The sequence below is a fragment of the Bos grunniens genome, chromosome 17, assembly GCF_055505025.1.
Source record: "Bos grunniens cultivar Pamir isolate PY7600 chromosome 17, Bosgru_T2T1.0, whole genome shotgun sequence".
Classification (NCBI taxonomy): Eukaryota; Metazoa; Chordata; class Mammalia; order Artiodactyla; family Bovidae; genus Bos; species Bos grunniens.
This window is the reverse complement of record NC_141181.1, coordinates 59,339,461-59,359,119: the sequence shown is the minus strand read 5'-3', so window position 1 is coordinate 59,359,119 and position 19,659 is coordinate 59,339,461. Positions and strand designations below refer to the sequence as shown.

General features: G+C 46.0%; 1 long non-coding RNA gene across 2 annotated transcripts; it reads right to left on the bottom strand.

Moving 5' to 3' along the window:
* Positions 1 to 5,317: 5,317 nt before the first annotated feature.
* Positions 5,318 to 19,312, bottom strand: LOC147355511 (uncharacterized). 2 transcript variants are annotated; one of them, XR_015144588.1, is made up of 6 exons: positions 19,192 to 19,312; positions 18,044 to 18,166; positions 13,952 to 14,159; positions 13,316 to 13,401; positions 10,087 to 10,153; positions 5,318 to 6,384 (listed from the first exon to the last, which is right to left on the bottom strand). It is a non-coding gene; the product is annotated as an uncharacterized LOC147355511 (long non-coding RNA). The 2 variants fall into 2 exon arrangements; XR_015144587.1 differs by lacking the exons at positions 5,318 to 6,384; positions 10,087 to 10,153 and adding an exon at positions 11,052 to 11,334.
* Positions 19,313 to 19,659: the final 347 nt, after the last annotated feature.

The following is a 19,659-nucleotide window of genomic DNA, read 5'->3' as shown; positions in this document are numbered from 1 at the left end:
TCCAGTGGACTGGAACCTGAATTATGCAAATCAGTGATGCCCATTCCTGAGGTGGAGTAAAGGGGATGGCAGGGTGGGTGGGAGAACCCTTCTTATAGAAAGGAACGGAAGGACCAAACCTTTCATCCTTCAGAGTCCTGATATGTGTGTGTGGTTGTCCTGCAAGCCAGTAAAAGCAGTTCACATGAGCTGTTGAGTTTTTTATTGTATCAAAATACACATAACATAAAATTTACCCTTCTAACCATTTCAAGGTGTACATTTCAGCAACGTTAGGCACATTCACCATGCTGTGTGACCATCACCACTACTCACTGCCCCAACAGAAACCCCACAGTTATTAAGCAATCACTCCTCATTCTCTCTTCCCCTCAACCCAAGATAACTACTTACCTACTTTCTGTCTGTATGGATTTGCCCATTTGGGACATTTCATATAAATGGAAATATGCAATATAATGATCTTTTTTGTGTCTGGCTTCTGTCACTTAGAATGATGCTTTCAAGATTCAGCCATGTTGTAGCATGTATCATTACATCATTCCTTTTTATGGCTGTATAATACTCCTTTGCATGCATAGGCCACATTTTATTTATCTTTTCATCCGTTGATGGACATTTGGGTTGTTTCCACCTTTTAGCTTTATCATACAAATTTTGAACTAATTCAGTAGCTGTCAACCAAGGGTCCTTGTGATCCACCCTCAAGGGGACATTTGGTCCCGTGTGGAGACACTCCTGATTGTCAAAAATGAGGCAAGGTGCTACTAACATCTACTGAACAGAAGCCAGAGATACTGGTCAATGTCCCACGATTCACAGGAGAGCCCTACCACAAGAATGCTGCTGCTGTGACTATTCAGTTGCTCAGTCCTGTCTGACTCTCCATGATCCTAATGACTGTAGCCCACCAAGCTTTTCTGTCCATGAGATTTTCCAGGCAAGAATACCAGAGTGGGTTGCCAATTTCCTCCTCAAGGGGATCTTCCCAGTCCAGGGACTGAACCCACATCAACTGCATTGCAGGTGGATTCTTTACTGCTGAGCCATCAGGGAAGCCCTCACCACAAGAATACTCAAGACACAAATGTCCCCAGTGCTGTGGTAGAGAGACCCTGCTCTAATCCAACCTCTCCCAGCCACCATGGAGGTATAGGGACTATGCCACACTTTCCATTTAGTGTGGATTCTTTCAAAGCCCCCCTCCAATAAATGATCAACCTTCTCTCCTTCCCATCCCAGAATTCACAGCCTGGTGACCAGTTTAGAAATGTGAGATTCTTTTTTAACACCCACTATTTCCAAGAGGGAAATCAAAACAGAACCCTTGAAATCAATTTGCAGGAAAAAAAAATAAAAGGATATTTCTGATGTTTTTCTAAGCTTTTCATCCTTTTTAAAAACAGGGGGGTCAAGTGGCAAGTGAAGAATAAAAGCAAGTGTTCAAAAGCACGAGCGACCAAAAGTCCACAGAAAATCAAAACAAACCCAGCTCTCAGTGTGCGTAATTACGGGTACAAGCCAGTAATGAAAGCTTTATTGGTTTAATGTGATTCCATCAAGTACCAAAAAGCGGGAAGGAGTGGGAGAAAGAAAGAAAATGGATATGAAAGAGCAGAGGGAGGGAGGAGACATGAAAGAGGAATACGAGAGAGCAGAGAGGGTGAAACCAGGAGGCACTGGTAATTAAGCTGCACGTTCTGGGTGTTGGACCAGTGTTTATTCAAAGGAGCAGCAGGAACAGACCTGAACACCTTCTCCAAAATGTGCACCTCTTCATTCAACCAACAGATCACCTGCCAGTGCTGTGTGCTTGACCCTGGTTTTGGTAGCGGGGATCCAGCAATGAATAAATTAGACAAAAATCCTGCTGCTTCCCCCTGGAGCTTACATTCAAGCAGGGAAAACAGCCATTCAATGAAATAGTAGGTGTGGGCCTCCCTGGCAGTTCAGTGGTTAGGACTGTGCTCTTCCCCTGCTGGGGGCCCAGGTTTGATCCCTGATCAGGGAACTAAGATCCTAAAAGCCACATGGTATGGTCAAAAAAAAAAAACCACAAAGAAAAGTAAAATACATTGTACCTTTGCAGAAAAAAAAAAAAAAGCAGGGGGAGGGGACAGGAAGCACCAGGGATGGGGGAGATGCTGGAATTTTAGAGCAGGTGGCCAAGGAGGGGGTGATAATCTTTTTTTGACCATGCCACATGGCATGTGGAATCTAGTTGTCTGATTAGGGATCAAACTCATAACCCCTGCAGTGGAAGCACAGGGTCTTAACCCCTGGACCACCAGGGAAGTCCCAGGAAGGGGTGATAGATAGCAAAGATCTGAAGGAAGTGAAGGAGTAAGCCAAGGACAGATTTAGGGAAAGATCATTCCAGGTGGGGGGAAAGGATGTGCAAATGTCCTGGAGTGGGATGTGCCTGTGGAGGAAGAGTGAAGGGGTTAGTGTTGGGACAGAGCAGCGGGGAGGCCTGTGGGAGATGGGTCAGAGCCCAGGAGACGTCATTGGGCACAGGAAGGTCTTTGTTTTTCCCCTGAGTGAGAAGTGGGCCCTGGGTGGGGGCAGGGGGTTAGACATAAGATTACTCTCATAGGAATTAGTGTGAGGCACCAAGGGAGGCACCAAGGGAGTGGCTGGTCCTGGGAGGGTCAGTTCCTCCAGGGTCAGTAAGAGCCCAGATATCATAGCATCAGGAAATAAAAACATGCTTAATACAGGGTGACCCACATCCAAGGACTGATCCACGCAGGAGTGTGAAGGTCTGGGTCTCCCATTTTCATTGCTGTATAGTATTCCTTAGCACAAATGTACCCAAATTCCCATTCTTCTTTAATGGATTTTGAGTCAATAGGCTTGTAGCAAAAATAATTTCTCCAAATGGCTAATAAACACATGAAATATTCTCAATATCATTAGTTTCCAGGGAAATTCTAGTTAAAACCAAAATGGGATACTGCTGCTGCTGCTAAGTCGCTTCAGTCACGTCCAACTCTGTGCGACCCCACAGATGGCAGCCCACCAGGCTCCCCCATCCCTGGGATCCTCCAGGCAAGAACACTGGAGTGGGTTGCCATTTCCTTCTCCAACCCATGAAAGTGAAAAGTGAAAGTGAAGTCACTCAGTCGTGTCCACCTTCTAGCAACCTCATAGACTGCAGCCTTCCAGGCTCCTCCATCCATGGGATTTTCCAGGCAAGAGTACTAGAGTGGGTTGCCATTGCCTTCTCCGAAAATGAGATACTAATATATACCAACCAGAATGGCTAATAGTAAAAGTTGGAAAATACCAAGTGTTGGTGAGGATGTGGTCCCACAGTATTCCTCTTTCATCAAACCAAGCTGTGTGGTAACTGGGTTCCTGGATGAGAAAGTAACTGTGTTCCCCAAAACCAAAGGAAACCAAGAACCACAGCAATTGAGTACAGATTTTAAATCAACCAATTAGCTCTTCAGTATAAACACAGACAGCAGGCAAATTCACCAGCCCTCACTCCTAAGCCCCTCATCCAGCCTACTGTTCCCTGTTAAGGCTATAAACCCAACCATAGTTGAATGTTGTCGTTGTTGTTGTTAAGTTGCTAAGTTGTGTCGGACTCTCTGTGACCCCATGGACTCCAGCACACCCATCTCCCATAGTTCACTAAATTCATGTGCATTGCGTCAGTGGTGCTCTCTAACCATCTCATCCTCTGTTGCCTCCTTCTCCTCCTGCTCTCAATCTTTCCCAACATCAGGGTCTTTTGCACTGAGTCATCAGCTCTTTGCATCAGGTGGCCAAAGTCTTGGAGCTTCAGCTTCACCATCAGTCCTTTCAATGAATATTCAGGATTGGTTTCCTTTAGGATCGACTGGTTTGATCTCCTTGCAGGCCGAGGGACTCTGAAGTGTTTTCTCCAGCACAGTTCAAAACCATTAATTCTTCAGCACTCAGCCTTCTTCATGATCCAACTCTCACATCCGTACATGACTACTGGGAAAACTATAACTTTGACTAGACAGACCTTTTTGGCAAAGTGATGCCTCTGTGTTTGAATGTGCTGTCTAGGTTTGTCATAGCTTTCCTTTCAAGGAGCAAGTGTCTTTTAATTTCGTGGCTGCAGTCACCATCTGCAGTGATTTGGGAGCTCAAGAAAATAAAATGTCACTTCTCCTTTTTCCCTTCTATTTGCTTCTATTCTATTTCTATATGAAGTGATAGAACCAGATGCCATGATCTTAGTGTTCTTCATGCTGAGTTTTAAGCCAGCTTTTTCATTCTCCTCTTCCACCCTCATCAAGAGGCTCTCAACACCAAACCAAAGGGGCAAAGATGGATATGCCATCTCTGACATAACTGTATGCTTGAACCTTGAGGCTGGAGAGCCAGCGGGCATGTGGATAGTCATCTCTCTTTGACATATTGCCTGAATGCAGGTCTGGTTGTTTTGATAGGCTTTCAAAAAATAAAAATTATAATCTAAAAGGTTACAGTGATGGATATTGAAATCCAAACCCTAAAAGCCTTCTGACTATGGTGTTCCAGGTGGCTCCAAGATATTTTTTTTTCCTTCTTTTTAATCTAAATCATGTTCTCAGACAGCACAGAGCCTGGTATAAATTCTCTTCTGCACTAATCTTTTATATACTTTTATGCTTGTCTGAGATGATTGAACATGACTCATTCATGGTTCTGTTTTCCACCACTGCTGGTCTCTTCCAGTCGGCAACATCTGGTTTTTTGCAGTAAAAGTTTCCCTTAGTCTGTCACATAACTCTGCGGTGTTCTGAGGAGAAGAGGAGTCTACACCAGGGGCTGGTCAAGTGCCAGGAACTGCCATGGACGATAGCAGGGCCGGGATCATCTCTACTATTTATCGATGGTGATATGAAACTGAAAGTCAGCTGAATAAAAACTGTCAGCTCTACAGTGTAGACTGATAGATTTCAACCTTTTATGTATATATATAGAGAGAGATTTTGCTGCAAATCCTTTTTTTCAAACAAAATTTCAATAAAATTGTGAAGAGTTCCTGTTCTGGGGGAGACACACCCTCCCCTTCACTCTCAAGACAAGTCATGAAGCCCCTTCTCTGAGACGCCAGTGTTCCCAAGAGATTCTCAAAAGCCACTGTGCAAAGCAGGTTCATACCATAGTTCTGGTTACCATAGGTTATCGCCAGGTGATCTTGATTTTTTTCCCCTGCTTTTTCTATATTTTAAATGCTCTACAATGAACATTTATAACTCCATCATCATAAAATAAATTGGAACATCTTAAAGAAAACTGGTATCGTTTGATACTCCTTAAACATACCCCATAAAGCATCAAGTCAGTCTCTGGCAATCAGTCTTTAAGTATAATAACCAAGTGGTAAATACATGCCAGGTACTGTTCTTGGCATAGAAGATACAGTGGTGAATACTGAGAGAGCAGCTGACTTCAAAGGTCTGACAGTTTAACAGCAGGAAGACAGATGCAGGAGGCTTCTGCCCAGCATCACTCCCCAGCAACTCACTTGAAGAATTCCCTGTGAGTTGGAATCCTCTGGGTCTAGAGACCCTAGTACTCAGAGAGAGGCTCAGTAATAATCCCAGGACTCAACAGTAATCCCACTCAACTCAAATCTATGGCTGCTTCCTGGTCACTTTGTGGAATTCACACCAGTCCTCCAGAAGGCAGAGCAATCAGCATGCTGGCATGGGTCACTGACCTTGATCATCATCAGGAGACTGGGCTGTAGCACAATGGAATTTTTATGTTTTTTGTTTTTGTTTTTTATTCACTAAGTTGTATCCAATTCTTGTGACCCCATGGACAGTATAACCCGTCAGGCTCTTCTGTCCATGTGATTCTCCAGGCCAACAATACTGGAGGAGGTTGCCACTTCCTCCTCCAAGGGATCTTCTAGACACAGGGATTGAACCCATGCCTCCTGCATTGGCAGGTGGATTCTTTTATCTCTGAGCCACTGGGGAAGCCCAACACAATGGAGATAGGGAGGTAATTGCTTGTGTTTGGCAGTTTGCTAGGGCATCTCCTGTTGTCCCCATGCCTAGGAGTAACTGAACATGGATAATACAGCCACCCCGGCCTGGTAAGGATGGGGTCACCGTGGGCTCAGACTCCTCCAGGATGAGGATCTGAGTCACCCCACCAGGCCAGTTGCTCAGACCAGAAGAGGGAGAGGGGAACCCGGAATGAATAGTGAGTGGGAGGAAGATGATGAGTGTTTGACATGGAAATACTCATTCACGTGATGGTTGATGACATGGAAACACTTGTCCATGGGATGGTTGATAACATGAAACCATCTGCAACAGTGGGGGCTCTCATCCAGCCCACTTCCCCTCCTCTTAGAAATGTCTTCAGGAATTGGTGACCAGAGTCCTGGAGATACTCCACCTAGATGAAATGAATGTATGTGAGAAGCAAATGGCTCTAAAGGGTGGATTGTAGCAGACAATGTTGGTGTCCTATCTGAACCCTCCTAGCTGGACTGTGCACCCATTCCCCCAGCTGCACTGTTGTTGGCTGAATATAACTCAGAGCTGACTCATTCTCCATATAATTGGCCAAAATGGAACCGCCTCTTCCAGGAGGCTAAGCTATCCTTCTGTAGGGGAGGCTGGCATGGTGGTACAAAAGCCCATAATGGGGTACCAATTCCATGGAGCAACTTACGTTCCAGATCATGAACTCCTTATTGCAAAATTCAGAGTTAAATTGAAGAAAGTAGGGAAAACCACTAGGCCATCCAGATATGACCTAAATCAAATCCCTGATGATTATACAGTGAAAGTGACAAATAGATTCAAGGGATTAGATCCGATAGAGTGCCTGAAGAACTATGGACAGAGGTTCGTAACATTGTACAGGACAGTGATCAAGATCATCCCCAAGAAGAAGAAATGCAAAAAAGCAAAATGGTTTTCTGAGGAGGCCTTACAAATAGCTGAGAAAAGAAGAGAAGCTAAAGGCAAAGGAACAAAGGAAAAATATACCCATCTGAATGCAGAGCTCCAAAGAATAGCAAGGAGAGATAAGAAAGGCTTCCTCAGTGATCAATGTAAAGAAGTAGAGGAAAACAATAGAATGAAAAAGACTAGAGATCTCTTCAAGAAAATGAGAGATAACAAGGGAGCATTTCATGCAAAGATGGACACAATAAAGAATACAATACACAACAAAGAAGAGAAACAGAACGGACCTAACAAAAGCAGAAGCAATTAAGAAGAGGTGGCAAGAACACACAGAAAAACTATACAAAACAGATCTTATTGACCCAGGTAACCACAATAGTGTGATCACTCACCTAGAGTCACACATCCTGGAGTGCGCAGTGAAGTGGGCCTCAGGAACTATCACTACAAGCAAAGCTAGTGGAAGTGATGGAACTTCAGCTGAGCTATTCAAATCCTGAAAGATGATGCTGTGAAAGTGCTGCACTCAAAATGCCAGCAAATATGGAAAACTCAGCAGTGGCCACAGGACTGGAAAAGGTCAGTTTTCATTCTAATCTCAAAGAAGGGCAATGCCAAAGAATGTTCAAACTACCGCACAATTACACTCATTTTACATGCTAGCAAAGTAATGCTCAAAATTCTCCAAGCTAGGCTTCAACAGTACTTGAACTGAGAACTTCCAGATGTTCAAGTTGGATTTAGAAAAGGGAGATGAACCAGAGATCAAATATCCAATATCTGTTGGATCATAGAAAAAGCAAGAGAATTCCAGAAAAACATCTATTTCTGCTTCATTGACTATGTTAAAGCCTTTGATTGTGTGAATCTCAACAAACTGTGAAAAATTCTTAAAGAAATGGGAATATCAGACCACCTTACCTGCCTTCTGAGAAACCTGTATGCAGGTCAAGAAGCAACAGTTAGAACTGGACATGGAACAATGAAATGGTCCAAAATTGGGAAAGGATTACATCAAGGCTGTATATTGTAACCCTGCTTATTTAATTTATATGAAGAGTACATCATGCGAAATGCCAGGCTGGATGAAGCTGAAATCAAGATTGCCAGGAGAAATATCAATAACCTCAGATATGCAGATGACACCACCCTTACGGTAGAAAGCGAAGAGGAACTAAAGAGCCTTGTGATAAAAGTAAAAGAGGAGAGTGAAAAAGATGGCTTAAAACTCAACATTCAAAAAGCTAAGATCAAAGCATCCAGTCCCATCACTTCATGACAAGTAGATGGGGGGGAAATGGAAACAGTGACAAGAGTTTATTTTCTTGGGCTCCAAAATCACTGCAGATGGTGACTGCAGCCATGAAACTAAAAGACGCTTGCTCCTTGGAAGAAAAGCTATGACAAACCTAGACTGCATATTAAAAAGCAGAGACGTTACTTTGCCAACAAAGATTCTTCTAGTCAAAGCTATGGTTTTTCCAGTAGTCATCTATGGATGTGAGAGTTGAACCATCAAGAAGAATGGTTGCCAAAGAACTGATGCTTTTGAACTGTGCTGCTAGAGAAGACTCGAGAGTCCCTTGGAATGCAAGGAGATCAAACCAGTCAATCCTAAAGGAAATCAGTCCTGAATATTCATTGGAAGGATTGATCTGAAGCTCCAATATTTTCGCCACTTGATGTGAAGAACCGACTCATTGAAAAAGACCCTGATGATGAGAAAGATTGAAGGCAGGAGGAGAAGGGAATGACAGAGGACAAGATGGTTTTATGGCATCACCAACTCAATGGACATGAGTTGAGCAAGCTCCAGGAGATGATGAAGGACAGGGAGCCTGGTGTGCTGCAGTCCATGGGGTTGCAAAGAGTCGGATACGACTGAGTGACTGAACAACAATTGAGGTTTCTTTTTTCAAACATTTATCCAGTTGAAAAGACTTTCCTTTCCTAATGGAATTGGGGCATTTGCTAAAAATTGTGTCTGTGTGAACTTGGCTTCTGTTGCATTGATCTATTTGTCTATCCCTGAGGTCATACTCTTGCTTAGATTTTTTTTCCCCTGACTTACCATCTTTCCCTCATGCCTCATCTCCTAAGAGAACTCTCTTAATAAATTGGTTGGCTAACATTCCCATCACAGGCTCCATTTTCAGGGAACTAGATTTAAGATTGCAACAGACATGCAGGTTAATTGTTAAATGAGATACTTCCAGGTGCTAATCAGTATTAGGAATAAGTTAAATATGGTAATACTGCAGTAAAGGACTGGCTTGCCTGTGGAAAGCTAGTTTAGCAAAGGTGTCTCTGAGAAAGTGACATTTAAGTCAAGTCCTGAGTCATGACAACATAAGTGGATGGTTGAAAGGCAAGGAAAATAATCACTAGAGCCAAGATGGTCTAGGAACTGAGAGGGAAGAGTGTTGAATGTTGATCTTCAATGTCATGACTGAAGCCAGAAGCATGATGGTCAGAGAAATGGTAGAAACTGGGGCAGAGAAGAAGTCGCCAAGCCAGGAAAGAGTTTATTGAAAAGCCCTTCATATTAGCTGGGAGTTTTGATGAGGGAAGGAGTAGAGATCATTTCAAAGTGTCAGTTGTGTGGGAGGGAGGCTCAAGAGGGAGGAGATTTATGTATACATATAGCTGATTCACACTGTACAACAGACAACACAACATTGTAAAGCAATTATCCTCCAACTAAAAAAAAACTTTTTTTAATGTTTTTAAGTGTCAGTGGAAAGCAAAGAGTACACCCACCACACCTGCAGGTACTGAGTTCTTCAGGAGCTGGGAGAAACCCACAATCTCCCTGAAGAGGGCTGTAGGGGAAGGTGTCCTTAGGGACAAGATATACAGCCAAGATGCATATGGAGAAAGAATATGATCAGAATTTGAACTTGAACATGTAGCAAAATCAAATGGAGGACTTGTTAAAACACAGATTTCTAGGTCCCACCCCAGGGTTTCTGATTCAGAAGGCTTGAGGTAGGGACCCAAGAATGTGTATTTCTAATAAGTTCCCAGGTGACACTGATGATGGGAGACCAGGGACCACTCTTTGAGACCCACTGGCTCAGACAATACCACGTCAGGAGACAGATGGTGGCTCAGCATTGGCAAGACCATGGACTGCTTTTGTTAATAAAGTTTTATTGGCACACAGCCATGCCCATTTGCTCACATGTCATCTGCAGCTGCTTTCCGGGTTCAGGGGCCGAGATGAGTAGTTGCAACAGAGGCTGTGTGACCTGCAGAGCCAAATATATTTATTAATACAACTCTGGCTCTTCATAGAAAAAGTTGGCTGATCTCCATTCTGTTTTATCACTAGACTTCTGGAGTTTCTTGATGGCGTGCCTAGGGGAGTTCAAGGCGACAAAGTACCCCAGATAAGGGTCATGATCTTTCGTAACCTAGTCTTTCCTGTTCTCTTCGAAATGGTAGGTCTGTGCTCTTAAAGATTATTTAACTATCTTTTTTAGTGACCTTCCAGTTAGAACTGGGGGCTTCTCTGGTTGGCTCAGTTGGTAAAGAATCTGCCTGCAATGCAGGAGACCACCTGCAATGCAGGAGACCAGGGCTCAATCCCTGGGTCACGAAGATCCCCTGGAGCAGGAAATGGCAGCCCACTCTAGTATGCTTGCCTGAGAGATCCCATAGATAAAGGAGCCTGGCAGGCTCCAGTCCATGGAGTCGCAAGAGTTGAACAAAACTGAGCGACTAACACTCACTCACTCAGTTGGAACTGAGATATTTGTTTTCGATCCACCAAGGTAATGATGTGGATTTTTAATAGAAGTATCTATGGGCCCATCAGACATGAGTCTTTACAAAACTCTAAGATGTAAAGAAATGCCTCTACAGAGAGAGTTGAACACATCGAGGTAGGGGGCTTCCCTCTTGACCCACTCTGGACCACCATCTGAACTGCTATCAATTCATAATGAAGACTTTAGGTGCCTGGAGCAAAATGAGAAGAGAAAGAAAATTTTTCTTTTTAAAATGAAGCTAACCATGCTTATTGTCCTTTCTTCTGAAAGCTTTTTCCAAATTTTTTGGTGTTAAAAATGTACTTTCTTTTAAAAAAAAAAAAAATGAACAAATGGTGATTTTTAAACAGCAGCTATTTTTAAATTTTTCTAGTACCTGCCAAACAGAGAAGGCAATGGCACCCCACTCCAGTACTCTTTCCTGGAAAATCCCATGGACAGAGGAGCCTGGAAGGCTGCAGTCCATGGGGTCGCTGAGGGTCGGACATGACTGAGCGACTTCACTTTCACTTTTCACTTTCATGCATTGGAGAAGGAAATGGCAACCCACTCCAGTGTTCTTGCCTGGAGAATCCCAGGGACGGGGGAGCCTGGCGGGCTGCCGTCTATGGGGTCACACAGAGTCGGACACAACTGAAGCGATTTAGCAGCAGCAGTACCTGCCAAAACAAAGAGTGGACACCTAACACTAGTCCAGGGCTCAGATGGCAAAGAATCTGCACGCAAGGCAGGAGACCCAGGTTCAATTCCTAGGTTAGGGAGAGCCCCTGGAGAAAGGAATGGCTACCCACTCCAGTATTCTTGCCTGGAGAACCCAAGGATAGCGGAGCCTGGTGCGCTACAGTCCATGGGGTCACAAAGAGTCAGACACTATTGAGTAATGGACACTTTCACATTAGTGCATCTGATTTTTCAGAAATTCCACTGATCTGTAAAATACCAAAGCGTGGGAAACAGTGTACTAAGATACTATAGCAGAACTGCAGTGCATGTCACCTCCTTTGCCCACACCCTAGAACATTACATTGAGTGGGATTCTACGGTCTGTCTGATCTCCCAGGAAAGTGTGCAATGATCGATTGATTAGTGCTGTCTGCACAGGTGCAGGAAGTCAGCCTGAAGCCTGGGCTGCCTTCACCTGCCACCTTTAAACGAACACCATTATCAGCAAAAACACATTTCTAGATCTGATCTTGAGACCCAAGAGGTTCCATGAGCACAGAGCGTACAGCTTGCTCATAAACATGCCCTAAGACAGTAAGAGGGAAATTGGGTGTAGGCACTAATACCCCCCACAGCTCATTTAAAGACCCCAGAGATGGCCTCAAAAAATAGAAGCAATCGAGTTATCATAAAGTAGATCCCACTTCCCCAGAGGAACAATGTTATACTTGGTGCACCCAGCCAATGACTGGGTCCCAAGCAAACCAGAACAGGACACAAAGTGGAACCATACATACACGATGATAACGGAAATAACATCTAAGATCTTTTTAACTCCCACCCTCACTGCTCTGCCAAAGAACCAAGTTTTGCCCCATTAGGAACGATGTTGCCCTCTTTCCATGAGCATGCACAGACTAGACTAGGTCACGAGCAATTTATAAGAATCTGCCTCCTTCAGGGAGAGACACGGATGACTGAGAGTCAGGGAAGGGAGGGAGATTCACTTTATTTATCTTTGGAGCCCTTTAAACACTCTACATATATTGCCTATTCACTAATAAGTTTCCAAAACTTAAAACCATCACCACTATCATTTCATAAGAGAAAGAATGTTTTCTAACCATGAAAAATAAAAGGACACCATCACAGAATATAAGATCATCTTTTTCCACAAAGAAGGGGTGGCAACTTAACACGGACTAAGAAATAAAACATGCAGTACAGTTTCATGTTTTGTCCAAACGCAAAAATAGAAACTTTCATTTTGCAATATACATTACATATAATTGTCTTAATAGAAGGTTGTTTTATGGGGGGAACACTTTGGTGATATATTTTGAAGTTAAACTCACCTAATTTCTCCCAGCCAATTATTTTCATATTGTTGACTGAAAAGCCACTTTCCCCTATGAATGTAGAAAACACCCACAGCACCTTCACTGATCTTTCAGATCTTAACTATTTTGGGCAAAGCCAGAAAAATTCAGGAACCAGGCCTATAGGTTTCTGGCTATTTCTCCTGACTTCTCACTGCAGTCATTTAGAAAAAACAGCGGCTACAGGTGTGAGTCGGAGAAGGCAATGGCACCCCACTCCAGTACTCTTGCCTGGAAAATCCCATGGATGGAGGAGCCTGGTAGGCTATAGTCCATGGGGTTGCTAAGAGCTGGGCACAACTGAAGCGACTTAGCAGCAGCAGCACAGGTGTGAGTTCCAACCAGCAAGTGTTACAAATGAATACACAATTTTTCAACTAAATAGTCTATTAAAAAAAAAAAAACTAACCTACTAGCAGGCACTTTAAAGCCTATGAAAGTCTAAAAAGAGCCACATGAAGTACATCCTATTGGACCCACTTCCCAAAGGAGACAATGAAAGCTCAGAGCAGTTAAGTGACTTGCCCAGGAACACACAGCATGAAAGCAATAAAGAAAAATTCAAACCCCGCTCAGCCAGACAGCCAGGCTTACTCACTCAGAATGCATGTAGCTGGTGTTCACTCATGGCTGGCTCCCTTCTTGAGCTTCTACTCCCAGTGGGTCCTGCCAGGAGTCTGCCAACTGAGGGAGAGAGCAGTCAAGACACACAGGCCTGGAACTGTTGGGGCTGGGAGTAGGGTTGGACGCTGGCCCTCGGACTTGGCACTGCTTCCAGCACATGGCCGGAGTCCAGTTGGGCTTCTCCATAAATACAATCCCCAGTCAGGCCCCCTGGTCCAGGTACAAGTGAACTTCAACCTAAAGGAACGATTTGGGAGACACTAGGCCCCACGGGCTTGAAGAGCAGAAAAGGCCTCTGAGGATACATGCCTTCAAAACCCACTAGGCCAGGCCCCGTGTACCACTCCCTCCTCCCAGCCCCAAGCCTGGAAACCATTTCTTAAATATTCAAACATGGCCTCTAAGCTGGGAGATTAACCGAGACGCAGCCTTCTTATCGCAGGTAGGACTTTCAGAGGCCCTCCTGGTAGAACCGTAACAGGATCCCTCCAGGAGGGGAACTAATCACCCTGAAAGCTTCTGAGCGTGGAGGGGAGGCAGGAGCAGAGAGTCTGCCCCACCCGGGCCAGCCTCATCCCCGCAGTGACCCACATACAGGGAAGAAACCTACCTGCTGCAAGACTGGGCCCCAGCCTCCCCGAAACGTGCAGAACCCAGAGCTGTCGACATGAGACACAAGCGATAGCCAGACCCATTTCATAGATGGGGTTCATCGAGTCACACTCAGAAAGCCCTCCAGGGCCCAGGACACCCAGGGTCCTCTTGCAGTTGTCCTAACCAGCATAGCCGGCCCATCTGAAGGATGCTCCAGGTGCACGCTGGAAGCAGAAGGTTACAGTCAGGAGTTCTGTGAGTCAGTAGCTTGAATTCAGCCTCAGCAATTGTTCTCCTGGTGGTTTTTTGTTTTTTTTTTTTTTAACAGCCCAGATTGTGGGCATTCTTTGAAAGCCCACATGCTTGGGATATCATGCAATGCAGGTAACTGAAAGAATTTGAACTTTAGAACCCCAAAGACCTGGGGCAGGGTCTCAGCGCCTTAGGAACTGACTAGCTTCAGGTGCTTGATTAAGTCACGTGACTGCTTGGCCCCTATCCTCATCTCCTGAGTTAAAGTGAGAAAGGACCCCTACCAACGAGGCTGCTCCAAGGATTAAAAGAAACAAACAATTGTAAATCAAATGCATGGCCTTGCTGAAGGGCAGGGTGGCTGATGAAACTGACACAGGGGTCATTTTCAGGCAGGTCCCCTCTACCGGATTGTGAGTCCTGCTAAGGCAGGGTCTGGTGCTCAGTGAATTCTAATTGAAGGAAATCAACACAGAGGTATTTACAACTGCCTTTCTCATCTTCTGTTGCCAACAGCAGAATAAACATCCTCTTCAGGGGAGCCAGGAGAATAGATACTCACCCGGGCGTTGCCCTTCAGAAGCCAGTGGCATCATGGAACCTAAGCTGCTATTCTAATCAATACCTCTTTTTTTTTTTTTTAACTCAAAAGATCTAAAGCCTGTATTTTTCCTATGTCCGTCTTCTTTAAAAGTTCTTTTTAGTTGCAGGATAATTACAATATTGTGTTGGTCTCTGCCATACATCAACAAGGATCAGCCATAGGTATACATATGTCCCCTCCCTCCTGAGACTCCCTCCCCCCTCCCACCTCATCCCACCCCTCTAAGTTGTCACAGAGCCCTGGTTTGAATTCCTTGAGTCATACAGCAAATTCCCGCTGGCCATCTATTTTACAAATGCTAGTGTATATGTTCGGAGAAGGCAATGGCACCCCACTCCAGTACTTTTGCCTAGAAAATCCCATGGATAGAGGAGCCTGGTAGGCTGCAGTCCATGGGGTCGCTAGAGTCAGACACGACTGAGCGACTTCACTTTCAATTTTCACTTTCATGCACTGGAGAAGGAAATGGCAACCCACTCCAGTGTTCTTGCCTGGAGAATCCCAGGGACGGGGAAGCCTAGTGGGCTGCCATCTATGAGGTCGCACAGAGTCGGACACGACTGAAGCGACTTAGCAGCAGCAGCAGCAGCAGCAGCAGTGTATATGTTTCTATGCTACTCTCTCCATTTGTACCACCCTCTCCTTCCTTGGGCTTCCCTGGTGGCTCAGCTGGTAAAGAATCCACCTGCAATGAGGGAGACGTGGGTTTGATCCCTGGGTTGGGAAGATCCCCTGGAGAAGGGAAAGGTACCCACTCCAGCATTCTGGCCTGGAGAATTCCACGGACTGTATAGTCCACGGGGTCGCAAAGAGTCAGACACGACTGAGCGACTTTCACTTTTTCCTTCCTAAGCAACCCCCGCTGTGTCCGTAAGTCTGTTCTCTATGTCTGCGTCTCCATTGCATCTTTTTTTAACTTTTTATTTTGTATTGGGGTATAGCCAATTTAAAATGTGATTGTCTCAATTAAACAGCAAAGGGACTCAGCCATACATATACATATATGCATTCTGCCCCAAACTCCCCTCCCATAATCAATACCTTCTATCACAAGAGGTACACAGGGGCCATGTGGCCTGGTTTTTTTCATAATAATCCCCAATTTCCCAATGAAACAGACACTGTGTCATCTCCACGAGTTTGCCCAAGCCCTCTCCTGCTCTGGGAGTCTAGCCCATCCTTCCAGACTCAGTTCAGGTGCTTCCTGTCCAGTGAAGCCTCCCTACAGAGGAGGGAACCTCCCTCTGGCTCCGGACATGCTGACCTTCTCTGCTCTGGGCTGAGACACAAGTTCCAGACACACAGACCTGGTTCCCATCTGCTCTGGGTGACTGGGCAAACCACTTGATGTCCCAGAGGCTTGAGATTCCTGAAAAAATTCCCTAGAGCTACTGTAGACCTTAAACAAAAATATGTAAAGCACAAGACCTGGTACCTTAGGTACTCCTTCGATTAATGGGAGTTGTTATTTTTACTGTGGACAAGGCCCATTTTCTCCAACTAAACACCCACTCCCCAACAGACACACACAGGTGCACCCCTCTAAACACAGGGGGTGCTCTGCTTGCCCTGGTTGGTAAATGGCTGGTGATGTAAGACAGCAGACAATGAATATCACACGCTCTCTCTCTCAAGCACCTACTATGTGCAAGAATCACACAAGGAGAAAAACAGGAATAAAGGAATGAGTTGGGGTCTGGACATGAGGGAGGCCGATTTGCAGGGAGAACAGGATTTGTCAGCTTCAGGAAACAGGACCAAGCTCTGAATCACCAATCTACAGAACTTCCTTGAGTCCCAGCCTTCCTCATTTGTAAGCATGTTCTAGGATCCACACCGTGTTGAGCATTAAACATCCCACATAAAGATCTAACACAGAGAAAATGTAAAAAATGTTAGTATTTATAAATGTGCTTGTTATTAGTGGTAATAAACCCCGGGAGGTATTATCACTGTGTACCTTGAAGTCAAGGGAGGAAAAAAGTGATGAAAGGAACCTGGGACTTTGGGCTGTCCTTCTGTCTTCAAACAGAGCAAGGACCTGGGCTGGGAAGAGTTGTGTGTGCTCAGTTAGGGTGTGCTCAACTGCAGGTCACAGACTAGATCGCCTTAAACAACCAAGTACAATTTCCTACCTAACAAGCCCAGAGCAGGCTGCCGGGGTTCGGGAGCTCAGGGAGGCCAAAGTTCTGGATCAATATCACTGCAATTCTCTAGTCCTCCATTCCTAGACTCAGCTCCATGGTAGCCCTCGTCTGCCAGCCTCCAAAGCATTGGGGGGGTGGGGGGAGGAAGGGACATTTCCCGGAACCCCTCACAGTCCCAGAGCTGCCATCAGGTCCCGCTGACCAGAGTTGGGTCACATCGGTACCCAGAAGCCAAGGATACCTAGGCAACGGGACTGGGTTTACCGTGACTACTCAGAGTCTCGCGATGTTTCATCCCTGGGGCTGGGCCCAGCTTCCCTGCAAACTTGACACGCCCCTTTTTTTCCCCCCGCAAGTGATGAGGTTCTGTTAGCAGGAGCATCAAGGAAGAGGCTGGCAGTGCCCAACACCTGGATGTACACATGGAAAGAGCAAAAGGCGGGGGCAGAGAGGATCCTGTCCCCAGTGCCCCCAGGAACTAAAGGTCAGTCAGAGCCTCAGGTGAGACTTATAAGATGCTTACTGTGTTCCAGGTCCACATGCCTGACACAGTAGAGGGTACAGGAAACCTGACTCCTGCCTGTAAAAGGACAATAAGGTCAAGTCACAGCTACAAGACACACACACAGCTGTCTAAAGAGTGGACGCTTCGATGGCTCCAGGCTGGTTGATTCTGTAGGTCTCAGTGTCCCGGGTCTGCAGAGTAAGGCCAGGGTGCCAGAAGAGGCAAGGGGGTCAGCCAGTGCCAGTGCAGAGAGGGTCAGTGAGCCCAGCCAAGAACCTGTTCCCTACACTTAGAACACTTACTTCTATGAAATGTCAGGGTTTGCCCCGGATGCTGGACACAGAGGGAGGAGCCCTCAGCCCTGTCCTTCATGAGCTCACAGCCTTCCTGCACCTCACTCATTCCTGTACCCCAAGTACATAATAACAGCAACAGTAAATGTGTATCATTTGCTGTAAACCAAGCCCCACTTTGAGCACTTCACAGTGCTCAAATCTCAGTTGGTATAATCTCAGTTGGTCAGACAACCACCCTATGAGGAGGTACAGTTAAGGTCCACATGTAATAAATGAGGAAACTGAGGCAGAAGACATTACATACCTAGAAAAGCAGTGGGATGAGAGCGGTGTGAGTGAGAAGCAGGAATTCTAGTTCCAGTCTTGGCTCAGCCACAGACGTTCTGTGTGAGCCAGGAAAGCTCTCTCTGGACCTCAGCTTTCCTGCCTGTAAAAGGAATGATGCTCCATGAGCCAGAAGGTTCTGAGCACGGGTTCTTGAACTTTGCTGCCCAGTAGAAACACCTGGGATCTTCCAAAACTCTGATACCCTCATCAGATCACAGGTCAATTAAGTCAGGAAGTCTGGGCATGAGAGCCAGGAATCTGCGATTTCTTGTTTTGCTTCATTTTTAAGTCATCAGGTGATTCCTACTTGCAGCCAAGTCTGGGGACAAGGATGATGATTTCCTGGCATCCTGTGAGAGTGCACAAGGATGGCCTGGTACAGAATGAAGACTGAGCCACAATTAAATATCCAGAATGGTCAAATCCATAGAGACAGAAAGCAGATTAGTTGCTGCTGGGGGCTGGGAGGAGGGGGAATAGACTGTTCACTGGGTCCAAGTTTCTAAAAGGAAATGGAAATGTTCCGGTCCTAGATCCAGGTGATGGTTGCACAGCATTGTGAAGGTACTAAATGCCACTGAATTGCACACTTCAAAATGCTAAATTTTGTAATGTATATTTTACCACACACACACAAAAAGGTTGAAAATGAATACAAATTCAATTGAAAATATGGTGTGTCTCTCAGAAGGTCAGAACTTTGTGCGCAAGCAAGGGAAGGAACAAGGTCAGAGCTGTCTCTGCAGGCAGACCTGAGTTCAAATCCCTAGTCTGCGACTTGCTAAGTGGATGCTGTGTGACCCTGAACAAGTGACCTCACCTCTCTGATGCTCTTTCTGGCCTCCTCTATAAAATGGAGGTAAGAAAACTACTGACCTCAGAGAGCTATGCTGAGGCTGGAATGGAACATGTACACAACATATTGCTTAATGAATGAAAATTATTATTACTCAGAATCACAGGAAAGCACTTCAGGGATTTGGCAAAGACAGAGAATGCTGGGGCCCAGAGAGGGAAGGGACTTGAGCAGAGTCACCCAGTGGGGATGAGAGCCAAGGAGCACGAACATCCGGGTGCCAGCCTGGCCACCTCCCTCCACCCGCGGGGCCAGGGAGCCTGACTCACCTGGTCCCCAGGCGCTGGGCGGGGCTGCCGGCTCTCACCTGGCGCTGCAGGCGGCCCCCACCCGCCACCCGCCTTTCATCTCCCCTCTTCGTGGCTCCGGGCGCCGCTTTCCCAATTGCCCAGGTGACGCCAGAGCCCGGGCTCTTGGCTTCCGCGGGGGGCGGGGCGGGCAGGTGAGGCCGCCACCAGGTGAGGCCGCCCCGCGGGAGGCCCGCCCACCGCACCGCCTCGCCTCCTCCCGGTCTGTGGCGACATCTGCTGGCCGTCTCCGGAGGGACACAACCTCTGCTCTGATTTCTGCTTCAATTCAGACTCAGTTCAGTTCAGTCTCTCCTCGCGACCCCATGAATGGCAGCACTCCAGGCCTCCCTGTCCATCACCAACTCCCGAAGTTCACCCAAACTCGTGCATCGAGTCGGTGATGCCATCCAGCCATCTCATCCTCTGTTGTCCCCTTCTCCTCCTGCC